The following is a 24,585-nucleotide window of genomic DNA, read 5'->3' as shown; positions in this document are numbered from 1 at the left end:
AAATAAATCATAGTTGGATTATTTGATACATTTCTCTTCCTGGATTATAAAATCAGTAAGAGAAATCATTCTGAAAACTCCCGAGTGCATTTCTCCTGAGCAGCTCAGAAAATTGGCTGCATGTTGATAAAACATGGAGCAGTGGAAAAAACAAAATTGCAGGATGCTAAATTTAACCTAGGAGAACAAAAGATTTGCCCATGACACAGCAACTTAAAAGCTAAATTTAATAGTGCAAATCGTTCAGAATTTTCGCTTAATAAATCACTGTGTTTTGAAAGATTTATAATACTTTCTTTTTAAAGTCACTTTTGAAAATTATCAGTGTGTTAGTAACATATTGTACACACATGTTATTTCCTGTCATTGTTTTGGTTTTAACCTTTTTAACTTCATTTTTATTAGCCATAAGACATACTTTAATTACCTAGCATATGGAACAAAATGTAAAACTAGATTCATTGTTGACTGTGTGCCCCCCACTATTAAGAAGCGAAATGGACATTTTGTTTGAAAATGCATCCCAGGTTTGATTCTTCTAAGGCAGGGGGCCCAAGTCAATAATTGGTTCTCCTTTAAGTCAAGCTAGACTTCTCTTTCCAATAACAACATAATAATATCTAGTGATTTCTTTATAATTCAATCAGTGAGTTTACTACAAGATGCTCATTGTGTGATCTGGGCTTACCCAGACCTAAAAAAAGATTCAAATTAAATTGGTAGCCAATATAGTTGCTCTTTTCAGAGGCAAGCTATATTATTTTCTTCTCTTTATTCAGGGTCTGCACCTCTTTATTCTGTCCACTGCTATCATCTAAGCCAGCAGTGAATAATTTCAAAACAAGGCCTCCTGCCCACACATCAATTTTGCCCCCTCCACCCACCCACCGCCTGCTCCCAGCCTGGTGGAGGGGCTCATAGTCCTTCAAATTGAAACCACTTCTCTGCTGTTCCCACATACCACACTGGGTGTCCCACAGGAACTGCCTTGAACTTCATCACGCTGAAGGAAGCCCATTCTCAATAGTTCCCAAAACAGAGATCTAAACAGAGATTAAAATCACGGTCCTACAGAACTGCTCTCACCAAAAACCTAATGACTGTTAATTCACTTTCTGGTGCCCTTATGTGCAGGAACAGACATCATAATGAGGGTGGGGAGGAGGGCCTTGGCCACATGGCATGCAAACCCTTCCTCCAAGTTTTGGATTCGCTCATTTAAGAAGCTCTAAGCTTTTCTCCTTGCCTGTCTTTTTTTGTTTTCTTTCTCCTTTTGCCTTCCCTTTGCTACCCCTAATCTGCACCTGTTGATATTTAAGCCCTTGAGACCAGGGACCCCTTTTCATTCTCACACCTCAGGCTCCCAGCCTTTAGATGCTATCCACAGTTATTCTACTGTGTCTTTTCTGTGCCAGGAACTGTGTTGTTCAGTATTTAGTTTTTTCCTATTGTGTAGTGAATGAATGTGATCTTAGACTGTCAGAAGATGGGCTGCAGGGTTAGGGTTTGGGGAGTTTGTGGGTAATAAAGGGTTCTCTGGACAAGGGTGTGCTGATTGGGTTTGATAAAATGTTCAGGCCAAGTCTAATTGGGAGAACTATAGTGGTCAAAAGAAGATTCAGACCATTTCAATATCGTTTAACCTCTTGCCTCAGATGAACACAGTGGAGAAAATGTACAATCATTGCAAACCGTATCTAGTTATACTTTCAGTGTAGGAAGAATTGGGCAGCCCTGCTCTTCTGGAAACAAGTCTGTGGAGTCCTAGAACCTTTCTGAGCTTTGACAAGTTTTCAGAGCTAACTATGCTTTTTGTCCAACCACTTCCAGGTTTACCAGCTAAAATAAAATGAAATGTAACAATTGAATTGAATACACGATCTTTGGCCATTGTGCTTTCTTTACATAGCTCACAACTGAGATACATATATTTGTGTATGCATACATACATATATATGTGTGTATACTTTTATCATATATATTTTTTTAGATGCCTGATCATTCTTACCTTAAAAGTCTGTAGTCTGCCATGAACCTTTTTATCTCCCAATCTGAAATTGGAAAATTTCACTAACTCTTGGGTCTTTTCTATGTGCTGTGGACTCCATGAGAAATTCTCTCCTCCAACTACTTTTTAAAGTGACCTCATTTATTTTTCAAACTCTATGTAGTCTCTCCTGCTTTAAATTCAGGTAGACAGATGTTAAGTATTGGGTTTGGTAAAATGCAAATGTCATATGCTAAACCTGTTTAGGGTCTCACTCCAGAAAACTCCACTTTTGTCTCTTTACACGCAAACCAGTGGGAAGCTGGAGAGGTATAGCAAGATCCCTGCCTTGCACTCGGGGAGGGTTTATGTGAAATTTGCTCATTTCTAGGAACTATTTGTGAGATTAGTATGTGACTTATGAGAGATGAGGTTATCTAGATAAATGTATGCAGCAGTTGACCAAAAAAAGGAATAGCATCCTTTGGGATTCAGTCCAAAATCCTGCCAGAGAATCAACCAAGTAAAACCAGAAGGCGCAGGCCTCTCCTGGGCTCTCCCAGCCTCCGATTCGCTTTGGATTCTGGGTCGGCTGCTTTCTTGTTTGTGCCTCAGTATACCCTCTTGGAGAGGAAGTAGCTGTCTTCGGAGTGGGTGTTTTGGGATCCTCCCTGCACATGTCTGGTGAGGGGCTGTTGGTGAGGGGCTGTGTGCATCTCCCTGGCAAGCAGGCTCGAGCTGATGGTTGGCGCCTGGCAGCAGGCGTGAGCTCAGTGTTACAGAGTCACTTCAAACACTTCTACCAAAATCAACTCTTTGTGATGTTTCCCCAAAGCTGAACACTGCACTCTCAATCCCTCATTCTTCTAGCAAAAGATGAAGTCACTACTCCCAGACCTCAGAGGCCTGTTGCCCAAAGAAATAATGAAGAACACCTTGCCCAGAGCATCCTGCAGTTTGCTCTTTGCTAGGGTCAGTTCTTGGCTCCATTCCCTCCACAAAGACAGAGTAAGCACCTCCTGTGTGCTAGGCTGGGCACTACATGCTGGCCTGGGATTTCCAAAAAATAGCTGACGAAAAACTGACCAGACTGTTTTGTTTTTGTTTTTGTTTTTTTTTAAACATCTTTATTGAAGTATAATTGCCTTACAATGGTGTGTTAGCTTCTGCTTTATAACAAAGTGAATCAGTTATACACATACAATATGTTCCCATATCTCTTCCCTCTTGCATCTCCCTCCCACCCTCCCCATCCCACCCCTCTAGGTGGTCACAAAGCACCGAGCTGATCTCCCTGTGCTATGTGGCTGCTTCCCACCAGCTATCTATTTTACATTTGGTAGTGTATATATGTCCATGACACTCTCTTACCCTGTCACATCTCACCCCACCCCCTCCCCATATCCTTAAGTCCATTCTCTAGTAGGCCTGTGTCTTTATTCCCGGACCAGACTGTTTAAGAAATGCTATGTATTACATTCTTCATTTTTATGTTCATGATGCACATTGATCCTAGTAATAATCGGAATAAGAGAAGTAGCAGCAGCAGTAATAACATTGAACGTTAACTAAATGCCAGCACTGATTTAATCTTTTTTTTTTTTTTGTAGTATTTACTTCTCATAACAGCTGTATGAGATCAGGACTGTCATTTCTTCCATATTAGAGAAGAAGAAACTGGAGTTCATAAAAGTTAAATATTTTGCTCCAGTTAATATAGCTAGTAAGTGAAGGTATTGGGGTTTTTCCCCCAAAAGCCAATCCTTTCTGATTTAGTTTAAAAAAACTTTTTTTGCTACTTCTGCTCCAATTGCATAATAAAAACTCTGAGAGGCCTATAGGAGGGAAATTTAGTGTGAAACTTAGTGTGCAATTGTGTTTAATCTATGATTTCCCAAACACAATATTTGTAGATTATATTCCATGAAGCATTTTGGGGGACTACTGTCTGCCGTGCAGCCAGCCTCTTCCTTCATCCTGAGATTCATGCCCTCCCTCCCCCTCCACCTCACCTCCTCTACCCTGAGCTGGTTCCTTGTGCACAAATCCTGCTCTGGCAGGGCCACCTCAGCTATCTTCTCTTCCCTGAGTGCCTTAGGCAGAAGCACTTTCTCCCAGTCTTGATCTCCTCAGAGCTTTATCTAACCCTTTTCCTTGGCTTGTGTCATATCCTACCTTGAATTAGGGCAGTTAATCAATGCACTGCGTCTCCCAGTAGACAGCAGCCTCCTCTAGCACTGCATGGGTCTCTAGCTGCATGCGGTGTTATGTCACACACTGGAGGTGGCAGTCATACTCCTGAAGGTTGTTGAATGCATGACTGTTGAAGAAAGGAACTTCTGTTAGCTTCGTCTCACCCCTTCTACCTTTTACTTGGTCCCCACAGAGATTTGCTATTTGCTGGTGGGCTCTTTCTGGAGGTTGAGTTGACTGCCCTGGATATCATATCTAGCTTCAGACAGGAAGCTCTAAGAAAAGATATGATTGGTTTTCTCTCAAGCTGGATGCTTGAAAATTCAAGAAAAATTAAGACAAATAAAAGGAAAAGGGAAAATATCTCTTTCTGAACTTACCTCATTTTCTCCTTCTCTTCCTCACTCCTTCCTTTGTTCCCTCTTCCCTCCCTCCATCTTCCTTTCGTCTTTCCTCTCCCTCCCTCTCTCCTTCCCCTTCCCCTCCTTTCTTGACTATTCATTAAAATCCTTCTCCATGCAAGGGTCTGTGCTGGGTGTTGAGGATATAGAATGACCCCTCCTCTCACTGAATTCAAAGACCAGTACTTCCTATAAGGAAGGATTTGGCCACTTATGAAAAATAGTTTGTGCCATTTATACTAATAACTGGAAAAACTGGGTTTCGGGTGTTTTTAAAAATTCCTTTTCCTGTTGGCTTTGAAGGGGTTATCCACAGGTCAGAAAATCATTTTCCTCTTTAAAACTGCCTTATACTAATGCTGACATTTCTGGTGAAGTGTCAGAAAATTTTATGCCCAAACAGAACTGGTAGAAAGCCAGAAATCAATAGATTTTGCTTTGGGTGCAAATATTTTATTGGGGATGGAAAAAAGTTGCTTTCTCTGATTTACAGCTCCTGCAAATATAAAGTGGGTTCTATATTTAGAAATGGTTTTGAACCTTTGAGATGTAGCCAGGGGTTGGTTCTTGCACCTTTCCGACCTGGCCTTGATGGGACTTGCCATGGCTAATGTTTTGCTGAGCCAGTTCCAGTTTGTAGAACTAAGGCTTTAAGCTCTGTATTATTTTTACTTTTTAGCTTCTGCTTAAGTTGCTGCTCTGGCACTCTATCCGTACCTTCCAGAATAGTGAAAAAGATTGAAGGAACACAATTTGCATTGTAGTTGAAATATTTTTGTAGTGCAGTGTGTTTCTGAGGTTCCTTGAAATGAGTAAAACCATTCTCAACTTGCAAATCTGTTAAAACAATGACAACAATAAAACAACAGGAAAATCAAGAGAGAGTGCCAGGTAAGCCTATTAAGTCCAGGCCTCTGAATAAGAGATATCAAATTGGTAGAGGTAATGATTCATTTGTATTTTTTTCAAAATCTTTTCTTTTCCCTTTTCCTCCCCTGCTCCTGGCTTTTGGTTGGTGCTACCATATGGATGAATATCAGCAACTAGTAAATCTCTCAAGATATGTTAGCCTTTTCTGTAAATGTTGAGAAGGGGAAGGAATTTAAAAAAAAAATAGTTTCTCAGTATTATTATAAATCACTTTCTAGAAAAATAATACCTTGTTTCCTTTATATGGCTTTTCTTATGAAATGTGAATTTTGTCACTTCATTACCCACAATACCAGCTTGAGTTGTAGGGAAACCTATCCAACTAGTGCCTGGGACTTTCTTCCATATTGGGTAAAGGTGCTTGGGCTTTGCACACTGCATAATGTCACGTTTTTGTGAAGCCTATGTTTTGGGGGTACCTGTTTAAAAATGAGTGGGTACCTGTTTAAAAATGAGTGGGTACTGTGTGTGTTTCTCTGAAGAAACTAGTTTGTTGTTGGTATATCTCATAAAGGCTTTGGAAATTTTCTTTTTAGGGAATTCTGATGATTTCAGTATTTGCCACTCTTTTATTTTACTGTAAATTTAATGAATACTATATACATGAAAATTATTTATAATAGTAAATTAAATAAATATGAAAACTAGAGTAGAATAGTAAGGCAGAAATTGGCTGACTTTGCTTCGGGTGCAACTGTTTAGTAGAGATGGAAAAAAATTGTTTTTCCTAAATCACAGCTTCTGCAAACATAAAGTGGGTTGTATAGAACCATTTTTGTGGAAAAACTTTAATTCTAGAAACTACAGAGTGGGTCGGGAAATGGAAAGAGATTTCCCCTTGAAGAACCTCTTTTTGCTCCTTTTTCATTCCAAGAAGAGTGAGACTTATATATTAACTCCAGCTTGCCCATTGATCTTTTCTTCCAGTTTTTTTTTCTAGTTGGTAACATTGTTAATATAAGTGTTAACATTATTGGTATATACAGCTGAGTGTGCAAAAACTTAAGATTTACAGTAACTTTTTCAGGGAAAGCTGAAAGTGTGTGATTCTCACAGTGTGTTGAAGAACTGTACTGTTTCTTGTACGACCCCACATACAACTGTGACGATGTAATGGTGAATATAAGCAACTCTTGAGACATTTTAATGTGGGGTGGGGGCAGAACTTCATACAGAGAGCTGCTCTGCCAAATTTTACTTCACGTCCTAGGAAAATCTCTTTAGAAAGTTTTGAGAATGTAATCACCACCTTTCTCAGATGGGAACGTGAAGTAAGGGAATATTCTCTCCCTGGTCTTTGGTATTGGTTAACTGGAATATTCCCATGGCTGGACAGATCTCAGTGTGATGTGTGAGTTGAAGTGTAAGAGAGTGGTTTTAAATTTAACTTCAGAACCCTCTGCTATTTAATCATATGTCAGTTTGATGGTTCCAAGGACAGCATGATATGTTGCTCACAGATAATTACCGTGGAGAGAATGAGTTGGTTATAATAACGAATAGCTGGAGAATCTTCTGATAACCTGCGATGAGTGGGCCTTGGTGAGAAACACTCACTGGGCAATTGGCACATAGGTGTCCTATGACTTTGGTGAGTGTGGGTGCTCTTCTGCTACCTAAACATGCAAAGCAGGGGCTTTTTAGGGATTCCTGAACAGATAAAAAAGCACTATTCTTGGATTTTGTGTGTGTCATCTATCCAAGACCTGTTATTACTTTTGTTACCATTTCACTTATAATCCAGGTTATTCAAACTGCTATTTGTTGTCAGAATATTACATGTAGAAAATTAAATAAACTCCATCCTAAGAAACAACATCAGCATTTCTGTGGCATGCCGTACACAAGTCCACATGTCTTTAAACCTATCCCTGTGTCTGTAAAATGGGGACAATCATCTTATAGCTCATCTCTCATGAGCTTATGGTCAAGATACATGTTGAGTGTGGAGCACAATCTGGCACATAGTAGATGTTCATTAAGTGGTGATGGTTGTGGTTTTCATGCTTACAGTTGTGTTGAAGGTTTTCCTGGTGAGAGTCGCAGGGAGTTCGTGCAAGAGAGAAGTGGGAGATGATCCTGTCAAGGCTTCCTTTGCTTTCCTAGTTGTAGATAATTCAGTTGCTGGAGTAAAGACTGTAGACTTCTTTTCTCCCCTAAGCCACTGAGGGATTTTGAGGGAAAGGTTGAAAACAATATCATCCTTCTGAATGCTGAATGCTTTATTCCTGAGAGATATGAACACGTGAACTAGAAAATTCATGTCATGCTTATTGAAAAGTAATTTATCTCTATATATACATACATACAAGTTAATTTATTGAATACGTTTGTCTCATATAAGGATGTATTTTAGGTTTTTCTGGAACTAGGGAACTAGATAGCCAGGATTCGGCCACAACCTTTTTGTATCCATGTATTAAAGTACCTGATATTGAGTTTTGAGGACAGGCCCAAGTGTGTTCCTTCATCCATTTATTTTCTTTATTCATTGATTTATTCACTTTCATCAAATATTAATTGTATATCTGCTCTGTTCCAGGTACTGTGGTGTAACTAAAACTATTCCCGGAAGTAGCATCTAGAGAGATGGAAGCAAATTGATAGGATTTGTAGTATGATATTTATGCATGTGTCATAATGTAATACACACTGTTCTGCACCTCAATTTTCTTTATTTTAAACAAAATATCTTTACAGATCTTCCCGTATTCATACATAAAAGTTTTCTATTCTTTTTTTACCTCTATGTACTGTTCCATTGTACCTCCTAAAGGACTTATAGATTGTTTCCGATCTTTTCCTCTCATACAGACTGCTATAATTAATAAGTGAATAGACTTAATTTCATACATATATGTATATATATGAATATATCTGTAGGGTAAGTTTCTAGATGTGGAATTGCTAGGACAATGCATTTCTAGTTTTGCTAGATTTTGCTAGTTGCCTTCTACAGAGACTAAACCATTACAGTCCTAGCAGCAGTATGTAAGAGTGCCTTTTTACACATTAACTCTGTCAGTGCAGTGTGGTTTGCAAGCTTTTTGATCTTTGTCAATATGGAAGGTGAACCATGGCATTTAAATGCCATGTGAAGTGTGCATCTTTAAGTATGTTTATAATTTGTCGTATTCTTTTGTTGGTCTTTTTCTTACTTATTTGTAGAAGCACTTTATATGTTACAAAAATGACCCATTTGTCTTTGATTTGAGTTTTAAATGCTCCCCTCTGCTAGTTTGTCTTTTTTCTTTTTTCTTTTTTTTTTTTTGCTAATAGTGGTTTTTGTTACACAGAAATGTTAAAAATATTTCTATGTAGTCAAATGTATTCAGTCTTTTCTTCAATGTCTTCTGAATTTTGTGTTGTAGTTGAAAACCTCTTCCACACAAAAGAGTATAAGAACAATTGTCCTGTGATTTCTTTTCGTATTTTTATGGTTTGATTTTCTATATTTAGTCTTTAGACCATCTGGAATTTATCTTACTCTAAGGTATGAAGTATGGATATAACTTAATTTTTTTCTAGGTCAAGTGAAGTTTAAATATCACTTCCTCCGTTTGCCTTTAACTGGAGCTAGCCCAGCCCAGGTTAGGTTTGTCTCTTACAAATTCATGTAACTTCCCACTAGAACATGAAGCACAGTCTTAATTCTTGTTCAACGTTTGTCTTTTAGTCTAGGGTGGAACTTCCATCTGGAAAGGACCTGTCTTTATTCATCCAGTGTCTGTAAAATAGTAGACACTTAATAAATATTTATGGAATGAATTAAGAACACGAGTTGTAAAGATCTGAAGTTATGAGGAGGTAGAAATTATGACTAACCAGAAGCTATGGAAAAGGCGTGCAGAGTGGAATGTGAGCCATGGAGGCTCACATAGAGGGGAACCGAGTCAACAGGGTGGTGGAAGATTAGCCAGCCCTTGCTATACAGGACAATAAAACAACCCTGTGTCAAGAGTCACCTTGGACCTCAGATGGCTTTCCCTTACCCTGCTTTGTGAGACCCAGCCAGGATATCATTTTTTTTTTTTTCTTCATAGGAAGCCTAACTTCTCAGCGTTCCCTGGGTTCAGTGAGACTTACCTACATGATTGAGACCCCTGCCTAACTCTTGCAGGATGTAGGAACAGGTGTGGAAAATATGTCAGGAGCTAAGAACAGAAAGGTTTTGTCCAGGCTGTGTTTTAGATGCTTTAGGATAGCTAGGTAGGCCTGTCCAGTAGGCAGAGTGGAATGAAAAATCTGGAACTGGACAGTTGAGGCATTACCCATGGAAGAGTGTGGCAAATTCTATATGAATGTCATGGGCATTCACAAGAGGGAGGGGTCGGGGAAATTTCTATGAACACGATGGTATTTGTACTGGAACAGAAAAATGGAAAAGATTTTATCAGATGTAGAACTAGGTGGGGAGCATGATCAAAGATAGCAGAGGTGGGAAGGTACAAGCCATGCTTGGAAGAGAGAATGGGGTTCTATAGCTTAGGCTCTGGAGTAGGGGGAAGAGTGAACAATAAGGGTTTGCTTGGACAGGGAAAACCTTGAGTACTTAGCTAAAGATTTTGAATTTTTTGAGCCTGGGAAGAGCATAGTCAGGAGTATCTTAAAGAATGATTACTTCTGTAACATCTCTGTTCTGGAAGGGTAGGCAGTAGACCAAGCTAAAAGGAACAACAGCACTGAAATAAGGTGGTGGCACTAGAGGTTAGGAGGAGGCAACAGGATAATTAATAAAACAAGGAAACAGACAAAACACAAAAATCAGCAGCCTGTATAGTTTAACAAGAGCCAGCAAGACAGGAAAAACCAGCAGATAAAACCTAGCTACTATGATAGCAGGAAGAAAATAAAGGTGTGGTGGCAGATATTTTGCTCAAGCAGTCTGTAGTTGTAATTGTTGCTGTTACAGCAGCAGAAATAAGAAAAGACGTAATTGGCTACTTACTTGGTGCTAGGCATGGTGCTGTACATTCTTCAAGGTTTATCTCACATTTTCTTTATAGCAACTCCAAGACAGTAGGTGCCATTTGTGAAATTATTCGTCTCATTTGTGAAATGAAGACACTAAGTCTCAGAGAAGTTAAGTAACTTGCCTACTATCACACAGCTATTGGTGGAGCCAGGATTTAAACTCAGCTGTTGTGATTCCAGAACCCAGAAATCACTGGACGCAATCACTGTGTCCTGTTCTGCAGCGAGACTTTTTGTGCTAGGATAAATTGGTTTGGCCCAAGAACTCCTGATACCATAGGGACCTCTCTTTAATGTGCTTCTTTTGGGATGGAAAGCTATTTCTATAATACAAAGGATTCCAAGCACTGATGAAAACGTCTTACAATGGAAGTTGAGAAGCTGTTTGTGTTGGCAGTTCTAGCAGCCTTTTCTGAGCTGCTGGTCTGAGTCTTCACCCTCTCTTGAGCCGGAATGTGGAATTCCTTTTTGAAGTGAGTTTGAGGGGGCCTGGTGACTTCGCCTCCACAGAGGCAACAGCAGCTTTGTAGGTTGGAGACAGTCATCAGCTCTGGACAGCTTTCAAGAAATGTGGACAGCAGAGATGGGGAAGACCTCAGGCCATCCATCCTCCTGCCTGCTTAAGACAGTTCCTGGTGGGGAATTCTGGGGAAGCAGCCAAGAGAAAAGATGTATTTCCAAGAGGGGTTTTCTGCTTCTTCCAGGAATCATTCTTGGGACAGTTTTTCATGGCCCCACACAGTATAATCAGAGAATCCCAGCAGCATAAAAGCTGAAAAGAAATGAAAGCCTTTTCTGTGATATATGATGATGTTCCTTTTGGAAAACAGAACAACTCCCTGATAGAGAGATGGTCTTCTCTGCAGCACAATATCTGCATCTCCCTTGATCTTGTCTCAGACAAGTGGGAAGGTTGGCAGCACATAACAGAAACTGAGAATTCAAACTCATGTACTAGTGCCCTTGTCCAGGCAGTAAACATACTGTGGAATCATTTCTTCCTCATCATGTTAGGTCAGGGTAGATATCATGCCATCAAAATGCAAGGTCTTCCTCCTACAGAGCTCAGATTTTTTTTTTTTTTTAACTTTTAAGCCTTAAACTTTTAAGCTTTAATGACTTCATCTGATAGGATCTGTGTTGGCTTCTCAGTTCTTATAGCTGCTGGGGAGAGGGGAATTTCTTTTCTGCTTGTTGTTTGTCAGTTTATTTGGTTTACCTTCTCATCTCTCATAGACTTTTTACTTTTGTCCAGTCCTCTAAAAGTAAGAAGTTTTGGATAGAGTGAATAACATAGCTTTCTTCACCTTCTCTAAATTTTAAGTGTTTTTGGCAGATTGTTTTTTATCATACAATCAACTAAGTTTTAAAAGCACATTAGACCTTTAAAAGACCCTATATTTTTAATGTAATTTGGGAGAAAGATAATTCTAACTGCCTTTCTTTGAAAACTTTGCTGCCATTCATTCAGTACTTTCCGTGGGGCCAGGTTCTGTACAAAACACTTATGTGAAATATTTTTTTAAATCTCCACAACAATGCTGTAAGAAGGATAGTAATAATTTACAATAGGCAAATGAGTAAACTGTGGCTTAGTGAGGTTATTGGTAACCTTCTCAAGGTCACTCTGGATCTGAACCCAGAGTTCTTGTTCCTCAAGAACAAAGGACATGTGGATACAAGCACACATGGATGCTTCCTTGCGTGACAGAATAAAAACAATTAAAATGTTTTCATTGTGAAGGCAATGGGGAGCAGGATTGTGTTTTAGAAGGATGCTTACCTTGTGTTTCCGATATAACCACAATTGGACTCATCACCCTTTCCTTCACCCATCCTCCCACTACTCCATCTACTTAGCATTTACTCTTGGAACTGGTACAACGTTCGCCTGTGTTAAGATAGAAACCTTGCCTCATGCCTCATCGTGCCTCATCCGTCATCGTGTCTAATCCATCACATTTCATTTCTCTCATTTCCTCTCTTCCTTCTTGGCGCTGTTATCCTCATGGGTCATTTGGACTATTACAGTAGCCTCCACAGAGTCACAGTCTGCCCCCGCCCTCTACTCCAGATAAAATCAGTGAGGCAGCACCCCCTGCCTAACAGCCCTTGCTGCCTCCTCGCACACTGGGCAAAATGGCAAACTCTATGCCTGGCTTATAGAGTCCTCCACACTCTAGCCCTGGGTTGCCTTCAAGTCTTATCTTAAAGCCCAACATACACACACAGCCCCTCCACCTCCTCATTTTCCACCTGCTTGCATTACTGAATTTTTTCTTTTTTTTTTTTTTTTTTTTTTAATTTTTTTTTCTTTTTTTTTTTTTTTTGTTTTTTTTTTTTTTTTTTTTTTTTTAAATATTTATTTATTTATTTATTTATGGCTGTGTTGGGTCTTCGTTTCTGTGCGAGGGCTTTCTCTAGTTGTGGCAAGTGGGGACCACTCTTCATCGCAGTGCGCGGGCCTCTCACTATCGCGGCCTCTCTTGTTGCGGAGCACAGGCTCCAGACGCGCAGGCTCAGTAATTGTGGCTCACGGGCCCAGCTGCTCCGCGGCATGTGGGATCTTCCCAGACCAGGGCTCGAACCTGTGTCCCCTGCATTGGCAGGCAGATTCTCAACCACTGCGCCACCAGGGAAGCCCTGAATTTTTTCTTATTCTCTACACTTGCTAGACCTTTCCCATCCATCTACATTTGCACATACTCTTCCCATTACTTAAATGCCCGTTTCCTCCTCATTTCGTGCAAAACTCCTACTCATCTTTGAAGTCCCAATTCACATGTCACCCTCTGATTTCTCTTAAAAATCAGTAGTTCCACCTTGTGTTCTGACAGCACTTATTTAATGTTGTAAAAAGCATTTTGTTATTTTCCAGCTACACGTTTTTCCCTTCTACTAGACTTTGAACTGTCTAATGATAAAGAATTTCCTTTTCATCTTTGTGTCTTCTTTTCCTGGCACATGGTTATTGCTCCATAAATATTTGTTGGATGAATAGATGGATAAATGGATGGAAGGATGGGTGGGAGGACAGATAGATAGATTGGCAGCAGAGAAGCCAGATAGGAGCTATTTCAGTGTCTGGATAAAGAAATCAAAGGCGTGAGCTAAGCTGGCAGCAATAAGAATAGAGAGGAGGTAACTGTTTTGATAGACATTTTAAATTAAATGAAAATGGCTGATTGCAGTGATGCATTGCATGTGAAGTGTTAGGAAGATGGAGGACTCACTCCTCCTTGACTCCCAGTCTTGGATGACTTTGATGGAGAAGAAACTGCAAAAGAAGTAGGGTGATTTTGGACTCTGGAGATGGGACAGTTGAGAATTTAGTTTTGAATATATTGAGATTCTGTGTGGGGTATCCTGGCAGCGTTGTTCAATGGACATTTGAAAATTTGAGAAACTGACAGATTCTTGCTCTTCCAGAGGGTGGGATTGCAGGTTGTTGCCTGGCATTCCCTCTTTCAGCTTCACCATCTCACTCCAGTCTTTTATCCACACCCCAGTCTATATGTTCCTTACATGGAAAGATGTCCAAGATATATTGTAAAATATATAACATTGTCTGTTTGTATTTCAAAGGGGGATATTGTGTCTATTTGTGCATTATGCATAAAAAATTTCTGGGAAGACTGGCAAAACCCCCTAATAGTGGGAGTGGTTATTGGGGCAGGTGGAGAGGGAATATAACTTTTCTTTTTATAAATTCTTTTGTACTATTTAATTTTTTAATTACTAGCATGTGTAATTTTTAAATTAAAATATAATTCATATACCATAAAATTTACTCTTTTAAAGTGTATAAATTCAGTGGTTGTTGGTGTATTCACAAGGTTGCTCAATCATCACTCTTATCTTATTCCAGAATTAAATTTTTGTCACCCCGGGAAGAAACCCATATTCATTAGCAGTCACACTCATTTCCCCAGTTATTTCCTCCCTTCCCTCAGCCCCTAATCTACTTTCTGTCTCTATGGATTTGCATATTTGAGACATTTCGTATAAATGGGATCCTATAATATGTGGTCTTTTGTGACTGGCTACTTGCACTTAGCATAATGTGTTTGGAGTTCATTCATGTTGTAGGATGTTTCAGTACTTCATTCCTTTTTATTGCTATTATGATTAATGCTGCTATGAACATTCATGTGCAAGTTGTTTGAATATATGTTTTCATTTCTTTTGAGTATATACCTAGGAGTGGAATTGCTGTGTCATATAGTAACTCTGTGCTTAACTTCTTGAGGAACTGCCAAGTTATTTTTCACAGTGGCTGTGCTATTTTTACATTCCCACCAGCAACATATAATTGTTCCAATTTCTTCACATTCTCACCAACACTTGTTATTGTCTGCCTTTTTGATCATAGCCATCCTAGTATTATGAAGTGGTATCACATTATGGTTTTGATTTTCATTTCCCTAATGACTAGAGATATTGAATATCTTTTCATGTACTTATTGGCCATTTGTGTATCTTCTTTGGAGAAATGTCTATTAAGATCCTGCCCATTTTTAATTGTATTTGTCTTTTTATTGTTGAGTTGTAAGAGTTATTTACATATTCTGGATACTAGACCCTCATTAGATATATGATTTCTTATATTCTTTTGTGTACTGGTAATTTTACATTTATATTTGCTGTGTTCTATTTAAAAAATTGTCCAATACACAGTAGTTGACATTTCAAATAAATAAGTGATATTTTAAATAATAAAATGACAATTTAAATAATAAAGTAATAGCTTTAAAAATTAGGCTCTCAGGGAAAGTAAGTGAATTTGTACTATTGTAATTAAATATGTTGCTTACAAATAAATTACCAGCTGACAGTTTTACCTTGGCACTGCTTTTTCAAGGGTTCCATGAGGTAGGATTAGGAACGCTTTACCAAATATTAAGAACTTATTCAAAGTGTAATCTAGACCCCAGATATTCATACTCCTACAAACACACATGTGACCACTCATATCAAATAAATGCTTACCCTCTTTTGGTGAAGTCTTAGTAGCTCCATTTGAAATGGACTTTATCTTGAATATTCACTTAGCTTTTGTGTATTGATATGACTGAACTTCAAAATTTGAGCTCCTTCCAACCAAATAATTTGCCCATTTAAATGCTCAGGGTATGGCCTTATTTTATAGTGCCATAAAATGAAATTTAAAAAGCCTCTCCAGAGAGCTGTGATTACCATTTTTTCTTTAGTTGTTAGCCAAGCTAATAAATATTCTTAGCAGTTCTGTCATCACATGTCATATAAAACTAGATCTAATGATCAAATCTAAGAGAGGATCCCAAGCACCACAGCCCTCTCTGCAGCTTGAGAGGGAGAAGTGATCCACCTGATCCATTAGACACGGATTTTCAGAAGCAAGGCTTAACACACCCTCCGCCCACTCCAAGAAGGTGTATGAAGGGGCCCTTGAAAACGTTTGGCTTGCTGAGGATCGGCTGGCTGGCTGGCTGCTCAGAGAAGGGAAGTTATAACTGCATGGCCCTGGGGTGCGGTATGTCCCCAGTTCTTACTGAGGAAGCACTTGGCTGTGATTGGAGATAGTCACATGAGCCTCTCCTCCACCATATATATGTATTTATTTTTCCAATTCCTGACCAGGGGCTTTCCAGTCTTCCTGCTTTTCTGGCTCCCCGGCATCCCTCCTTGGGTCCTCCAGTACGTGGTCTCTCTTTTCAAAGGTCTCCATTAAAGCCTGGGACCTTTCTCAAATTCTTGACAGCCAGTAATTCATAAAGGAAAAATGAATTAACTCCATTTTAGCATAGCTGTAGGGCAAGAGAGTTGTTCGGAAGTGATTGCTGCAGGCTGTTAAGACAGCTACTTAGCTTTCAGGGCTGGCAAGACAAGGATGAAAAGTAATGAGTTAACCTGCTAAGAATTTGGCCATTTTAATCATTAGAGTCTGGGTATACTTTGTCTCCATTTATACCAAGGGGGGAAATAGTTATCTTGATAAGCAGGGATTTATCTCACCCCACCTCTCAGTGGCTGCCTGGATTCAGAGTAGAATGGACTCCTTTATGTAGCAAGGGGAATGGGCATGCTTTGTATGAGTAAGAAAAAGGAAAAAAAAGCCATTGGTATTTTTTCAGAGTTCTTATCAGCAAAGAGCATTACCGAGAAATCCAATAGGGTAGTGATGACATTCAATTTTATTTGTACCAGGAATGCACAGATGGCTGGAGTTAGCAGCGATTCATTTTTAGCACATATCTCTCATTAATGTTAGTGGGAATTACAGCAGACCTATCAAAGGGGCAAAATAGAGGAGCGTCTGTTGTATCAAATAAATGTACATCATTTTTGTGCAAAGGTCACATACTTTGAATAATTCCTTTCTGTAATTGTAACTTCCCGTAGTTAGTTTATTCTTCTTGCTGAATTTGTATGTTGTCATTGGTATTTTTAATGACCTGAAGAAAAGCATTTCAGCAAACTGCCCAGGTCTGAGACTTATAATTAGTCATTGCAGCTTGTGGGATCTTTTGTAAATAGCTCAATCGAGATGTGTTTTTACATAAAAGTTCCCCTTGATTAATTGCCCAGGAAATGCTTCCAGTTCGTAGAGATTTGTAAATCTGTATCATAAAATATTCCATTCCCAACAGTTCAGTCGGTGAGAAACTCGTGATTTTTTTTTTTAAAACCAGCATGTGTTCAGGTGTTGCCAGGACTTTAATCAATTTCTACCAAACAACAATATACAAATTAAGTGCCAACAGCCAGGAAAGCTACAGTTCTTATTATTTCACTTCCACATTCAGGATGGAAACAAATAGCCTGGCTTTCTAGAAGATCCAAATTAAAATGTAGTATTAAAAAAAAAGAAAAGATCAAATGGAAAGAAAATCAATTAACTAAAAATGCAAGCAACATAGGACTTGAATTCACTATGGTACAAAAATTTAGTAAGAATTTAACACATTATTTTCTAATAGGATGTTGCTTTCCTCATGGAGTGAACTTTGGATATGTTGAATTTATAAGGGCTTTCAGTTTCTTCCATTGGGAAAGAGGTAAATCGTTTTTGCTTCTGATCTCTTTGGATAAAGAAGAATTCTGATTTTATAAGGTGCAACAAGAAAGATTTTAGGATTTATACCAGCAAATGGACTTAGTAATAAGAATCACTGCATGGGGTGTAAAATACAAGCTGGAGACCACTTAGCAGAGCAAAACACCTACTTTTTGCAAGTGAATTTATTTTTTTTTTAATGCTTTATCTTGAATCTTAAGTATTTTTACATTCATCTAATTAATATTGGAGGTGTTTTTCTCATAAAAGTAAAAAAAATAAGATATTACCTATTTGTGTAGAAAGATCAGTTTATACAGTGTAACTTTAGTTATCCTTTCTAAATTACACTATAGCTACATTAAATAGAGTCATTCATCACTATCCTGTAGGAATTTTATAAAACTATAAAACTTCAGTTATTCCCCAAACCTTAGCCATTCGCTGGGTAAATGGTTTCCTTGGATGCTATATGAGGAGTGTTAGAGCAGGCTTCCTCTAGTCTGTTCATCTGTCTTCACAGTCTTAGATGGTTTTTAGTCTCTTGTAGTGTCTTTTTATATAGCAGATAGAGCCTTTGCCTAAAGGAGAGATGCCTTCACGGGCACTTCGCAGGAGTGTGTGTGTGAAATAAATAAATATGTATGTATATTGGTGTGTATGTTTATGTGAAATAAATATAAGTAGTATGTGTATGTGAACTAAATATTTATGTGTGTACATATATATGTAGGTATATGTGTGTGTGTATATATGTACGTGTGTATCTTCTGATGTGGGAAACACATATTTGCTGAGTGTTTTGTGGTGAGAGGAGAAGATGCTTGGAACTGCTGTTGGGGAGTGGTGGTGACGTGGCTTTGGGAAAACAGTCTTACAGCTGGGTAGTGGTGTTTTTGGTAGAAGGATTATCCTTGTTAGCTATGATACGAAATTAGCAAGTGAGGTAAATGCAAGAATAGCCATGATAGGTTAGGAAAATAACATGAGTTTCGGAGTATAACAGATTGGGATGGAACTTAGCTCTGCCTCCTTCTAAATGGAAGAGTCCTCTAAGCACGTTGGTTACCTGCTCATCCTCATATTTCTGGTCTGTAATAGGGATAACAGTACCTACATCACAAAGTGGTCTTGAGGATTAAACATGCACATTGTCTAGTCCAGAGAGATGCTGATGAAATGCTACCTTCTATAGCATGCACGCTTATGACCCTGAGTGTTGGTGGCTGCTCTGTGGGTTTTAGATGGGAGAACGTTCCTAAAAGTTGGGCCACCCTGCCTCTGGGAGCTCCAGAAGCATTGCCATCCAGATGGAAACTAGAAAGGAGATGAAAAACTGGGTGCTCAGGATTTTCCTGCATCCCTCTGAGTAAAGATCCTATCACAACTCTAGTATGGAAGATGTATCCCTTGAGGAAATAGACTGGGTCAGAAAAAGGGAAGCATGAGAAGGAAGGTTGATGATTCTGTGGTCAGGAATCTGCAGATAGGTTCTGGAGGAGGTCTGAGAGGTCACTCTCTTTCAGAATCTTCCTGAAATGACAGAAGTCTAGGCTGGATCTTGGTATTCTCTGATTGTTTTGGTTTGAGTAATTGTTATCAAGTAGAAGACCTTTTCACAGGGGCAACTGAGAGAACAGGAGTGTATTGATTCACAAAGAAGGACAGATGGAATAAAAGCTGCCCAAATGTATTCTATGATTGTGAAGTGGCTGGGAGTTGTTCTAACTTGTATAGCAGAGCTAAGTCCTGCTCCATAGACGCAGGGGGTCAAGAAATGCCACATCTTTATATCGTTATTGCTTTTAAAGCAATTTAGATCAGACCCCAGACTTGAGGCACATGACCAATAGGGGCAGAGGCAGACGTGTGGCCCAAATGCCACCTCCAGAAGCCTTCAATAGTCCCGTCACACTGCCTCCCGAGGTCTGAACTTTTAACTGTGAAACTGAGATAACCCAGGACTTCAGATAGGTGCCATTTTCTTGGTGCTTTGTGAGTCCTGGGGCATGGGGTTGAGGGGATGGGGGCCTTCTTTCCAATAGCTTAGTCCAGCACACAGTATCCTTTAACAGGTGTCACTGAGTAAAGGTGTCTGTCCCCTACAGTAAGCCAGCCTGGATATATGGAGAACCTAAGCCACTCTTATTGTTATTATTCTTTTCCTTATCATTAAAATTACTATAAGGTGGCATTTATAGATCCCTTACTATATGCCAGGCATTCTCCATGCCTTATCTCTCTCTTAGTTCTCCTTTGAGTAAGTATTGTTTTACTGTTCATATACTATTCTGCAGATAAGGAAAGTGATACAAGAAAAATAATTCACCTGTCCCAGGTCCTTCAGTGAAGAAATGGTTGATCTGAGATTTGAACCCATGCAGTCAGGTGCCAAGGCATGGCTCTTAAGCTCACTCTGTCCCACTGTCACTTTGGCTTTATTGCTACCTGAAGCTACTAGAGCTGACCTAGGGCCCTCCGGATTCCACCTGGATGGCCTTTTGGTACTGCTTTTGAAAAGCAAAGGAGAGGCATTGTTCTGCTTTCAAGCAGAATCCCCAGGTTGGTCAGGGCTGCAATTTCTTAAGGGGAAAGTGAAGGTCAACCATCTGCACGTCCCTGGGAATATGAAGATGTTGAACTACAGCAGAGGGTGTCTTGCCTTAGTACTGAACAAGGACACATTTCAAGAAGCTGTAATTGATGAAACCTGGGGACCAGCTTAGTGGCAACCAGACATAACTGCTTTTACCTCATAGCTCATCTGGCAATTCCCAGTGATGCTGAGGATCTTAGACATGAGTGAGTGTGTGCAAGTCACTTAACTGCTCTGAGCAATAATCTCATCAGCCATACAGGGAAGACAGAGACATGGTTCTTGTTCCTCTTGTTCTTAAATGCTGTATCTATCATTTTTAGCTGTGGCTTTACTGGTAGCCAGGAATCTTTGCTGTTTTTAGTTATGTGTTTAAAAATTAGGATGCTTTTAGGTAGTACAGATGAATATTTATATATTTTATTAGCTATGCCTCTTTGTACTAGAACATCATAACTTGCAGATCAAACATATGGTTACACTAATTCTTGCTTAGAAAGAATCTAAGGCTAAAAGGTATGTAAGGTAAAAGTATTTAAAGAGAAATATTAAGTAAGTAATGCAGGTAGTGCATAGTATAGTAAAAATCATTGAGATGATACACTAATGACTAAAGTTTGGGAAACCCTGATTAACACTGTTATTCCTCAGACTTTGTACCTCAGAGCAATAATTCAGTGAGAAGATCCTGGGGGAAAAAGGGTTTGGATCAAATAAGTCTAATAAACATCCTACCATGTCCCTTTTGGGGATTCACAGTGCACTTTATAATAGTAAAGGCTCTGAAAAGTCCTGCAGCATAAGAAACTAGTTCACATTTATTTTTGTGCTCTCAAGACTTATTGAATCCTAACCCTTCTTTTCTTGTTCTGTTTTCTGTTTTTGTTTTGGTAACAATTATTAACATCCTGCAGGGTTAGTGCTGACATAACACTTTGTAAATCACTGAGTTAAGAAAAGCATCATCAAGTGAAACTGAAATAGGTGGCATTACAGTGATGGATTTTGGAAGTGGTTAATTGTGTTGAGGCAATTGTGTGGGGAAGTGGTTCGTTCTGTCTTCTCATACAATTGGGGGGAAGTGGCTTACGCCCTCTTTGTTGATAATTCTGCCACTTGGTTATCCTTCATTGATTTTCACTTCATCCACCACCCACCACTGATTCTGTTTTACTCATTGACATTAGACTAGGAGTTACAAGAGGTTTGAGTTACGAGACGAAGAGTGGAAAGAACAGGCATATATTTTTGCAGTGTGTTGTCATGGGGATAAATACTTGGGAAAGTATAAAGATGCATAAATTTCCATAACCCCTCATTGGCCATAAGTTAGGCCTTCCAGATGCCTTAGGTTACATTGGTGAAAATGGTTTGGAAGAAGTTTGGGAAATGGAAAAATGAAGTCTGTTGGGTACATACTGAAGTAAATAGTCCCCAAGAAATGTTTGAAATTGGCAGTAAAAAATTGGGAAATCTTTTGAAAGATTAGCACAAACAAAATAAAATAAAGGTTTAAAAAGTTTTTAAAAATAATTAGCATATAATTTGGACATTGGTTAATGTCCAAATCTGTGCTGTCCAGCATGGTAGCCACAAGCCTCATGTGACTATTTACATTTACATTAACTAAGATTAGATGGTCTTGAAAAGTCAGTTCTATAGTTGCGCAGTTCTACTAGCTGCGTTTTAGATATTCAGTAGCCACACGTGGCAAGTGGCTACTATATTGGACAGCATAGAAGTAGAACAGTTCCATAATTGTGAAAAATTCTATTGGATAGGACATATGGTAGACAGAATTCTAATATGGTCCCCATAATCTCTGCCCCCTGGTTTTCACACTCTTGAATAATCCCCTCCACTTGAGTGTGGGCAGGACCTGTGACCTACATCTCGCTAATAGGATATGGTAAACTGATGGATGCCACTCCCTAGGATAGGGTATGTCATATGGCAGAAGTGATGGGACAGCACTCCCACGGTAAGACTCTACCGTAGCAGATTGGAGAGACAGATTCTCCTGCTGGCCTCCAAGAATCAAACAGCCATGTGAACTGCCTGTGGTGAGGGCCATATGGCAAGGAACTACGAGCAGCCTCTAGGACCTGAGGACAGCCTACAGCCAAAGCCAGGAAAGAGTTAGGAATCTCATTCATACAGCTGCAAAGAAAGGAATTTTTCCAACAACCTGAATGAGCCTGGAACCACGTTCTTCTCCATTTAAGCCTACAGATGAGAAATGCAGTCTGGCCAACATCTTGATTTTAGCCTGGCAAGACCAGGAGCCGAGGGACCAGCCAAGCTGTGCCTGGGCTTCTGACTTACAGAAGCTGTAAGATAATAAATGTGTTGTTTTAGGCTGCTAAATTTGTGGTAATTTGTTAGGCATCAACTGATTTGGTGTTAGTCTATCTTTGGGAAGGTCTGATAAGCCATGCCTCAGATGGTCCAGATCCTAAAGAGAGTACAACTTGCTTATTGAGGCTAGTGCTTTGCTCCCTCTTAGAAAAAAAAGATTGTAGCTCTCAAAAAAAAGGAATATCTTGGTCTGGCCAGAATGCCCCATGTACTTTTGTGGCAAAGACTTCCTAATAATGTAGAGTAATATTTTATGATTTTTATATAGCATAATAGATAAGACCATAAGCTTAGGCATCATAGAAATGATGGTTCAAATTATAGATCCCCTGCTTATTAACTGTATTATGTTGGGCCAATTACTTAACCTCGCTAAGCCTCATTTTCTTCATCTATAAAAGAGGGATAAAAATACTTTTAATATAAGGATGTTGTTTTGTTTAACTGAAATTACATTTTTACAGTTCTTAGCACAGTGCCTGACACATGACATCGAGAAACAGAGGGTGCTTTTATTGTTTAGCAATATTTTAACATTGCTTTCTGACAGGAAATAATATAAATTCTGACACATTATTTGTGTACTCTAGTTTGGAAAATCAGCATGTAAGATTTTTATCTTCTTATGCCTTTGCTTTATTTTATGTCTGGGCTGCTATAGCCCTATTCCGGGTTGAATGCAATAAAAATAGGTCTTGCATACATGAAGTGCCCCTGTGCTCACAGGTTGCTTTCACTGTATATTGTCTGGGCAAATCACCTCCAACCTCTGGCCAGACTGTGGAATGTTGGTTTCCTCCAACATTAGCCTCCCAGTGTTCAATTTTCACAGTTTCCATATGTTTTTTATAGTACCCCACACTGTAAATACAGATGGCACCCTACCAAACTGGCTGTAATGTGCCTATGTCTAATGGCGGAATCAGAGGCTTTTATAAGAATACAGTACTCCATGGAATTGTGGCAACTATACAAACGTTTTGTTTTTAAAATGTTCAGATTGCATTTTTTTAATTTGAAAAGAAGTGAATGATATGCAAGGAGAAAATTTGAGGAGGGAACAGGGCAGGAGTTTTAATCTTAGGTCTGGGCTCTGTCTTGGGTTTGCCCCCATGGTCCCAGAAGTTCTGTCCTAAGATCTGTTACTATCGTGCAACTGTCCTTGCCTCTTTGTTTTTCTCTTACTTTCCATTTTTGTTGAGCTTCTACTTTCATCTTCACTGACTTTATCATCTCCAAACTCTTAGTCTCTGATTAAATGTTTGTACAGGAAGAAAAACCAAGCTCATTATGAGGCAGTGAAGTCCCAGGATATGAAATGCACTAAACATTTCTACTTGTGGAGGTAGACTCATCCATAAAACCTAATAATTTGTTCAAAAATGGTCACATTGAGGTTAACAGGTCCAGAGACCAGAAATTAATAGGGAAATTGCATGGCGTCCTTGTTGGTTTTGTGTTCTGCTTCATAGCTGGGTCTTCATTTCAGTAACTATTGCTGCCACCATGAAGTTTGAAGCTGTTAAACTCCCACCTTGCACTCCAAATCTCCCCTGGTGGAAAGCTAATATTCTTGGGTAATTATCTCATATGTATCTAGCTCTCTACAAGTCAACCAAGTTGCTGCTCAGGGCATGCTGTGAAGTTTGGTGTGGTGTGCCTTAAAGTAGCTGGATTACAGAACAGAGGTTGTATCCTGAGAATGTCTGTTTCTACTCACTAGAGCTTTCTGGGGCTGCTTGGGAGAAGAGGTGGTGGGACAGTGGTGTGAAGGAACTCTGCAACGCTCTCCACAGTCGGTTGGCACAGCACAGTAATTAAAGGGCTGGGGGTGGCCTCTGGAGCCAGAATGACTAAGAATTCTGCCTCTGCTGCTCAGTTACTCTGTAACTTTCACCTGTAAGAGGAATAATCAAAGGGCCCACTTAATAGGATTGTGAGGATTAAGTGAGCTAATATATGTAAGGTGCTTAGAACACATTATGTGATGTGAGCATTTGCTGTTGTGATTATCATTACCTGGGTTCAGCAAACTCTGGCTCATGGACCAAATCCAGCCCTGCCATCTGTTCTTATAAATAAAGTTTTATTCGAGTACAGCCACACCCAT

General features: G+C 39.3%; 1 protein-coding gene across 4 annotated transcripts in view; it reads left to right on the top strand.

Annotated features, from left to right (window-relative positions):
* Window positions 1-24,585, top strand: part of ERC2 (ELKS/RAB6-interacting/CAST family member 2) — a 962,898-nt gene that overhangs the window by 468,115 nt on the left and 470,198 nt on the right. The window lies entirely within an intron of this gene.

This window comes from Balaenoptera musculus, chromosome 11 (assembly GCF_009873245.2).
Source record: "Balaenoptera musculus isolate JJ_BM4_2016_0621 chromosome 11, mBalMus1.pri.v3, whole genome shotgun sequence".
NCBI classification, from domain to species: Eukaryota; Metazoa; Chordata; class Mammalia; order Artiodactyla; family Balaenopteridae; genus Balaenoptera; species Balaenoptera musculus.
Note: the sequence above shows the minus strand (reverse complement) of the source record. Positions and strands in the feature narration are given on the sequence as shown.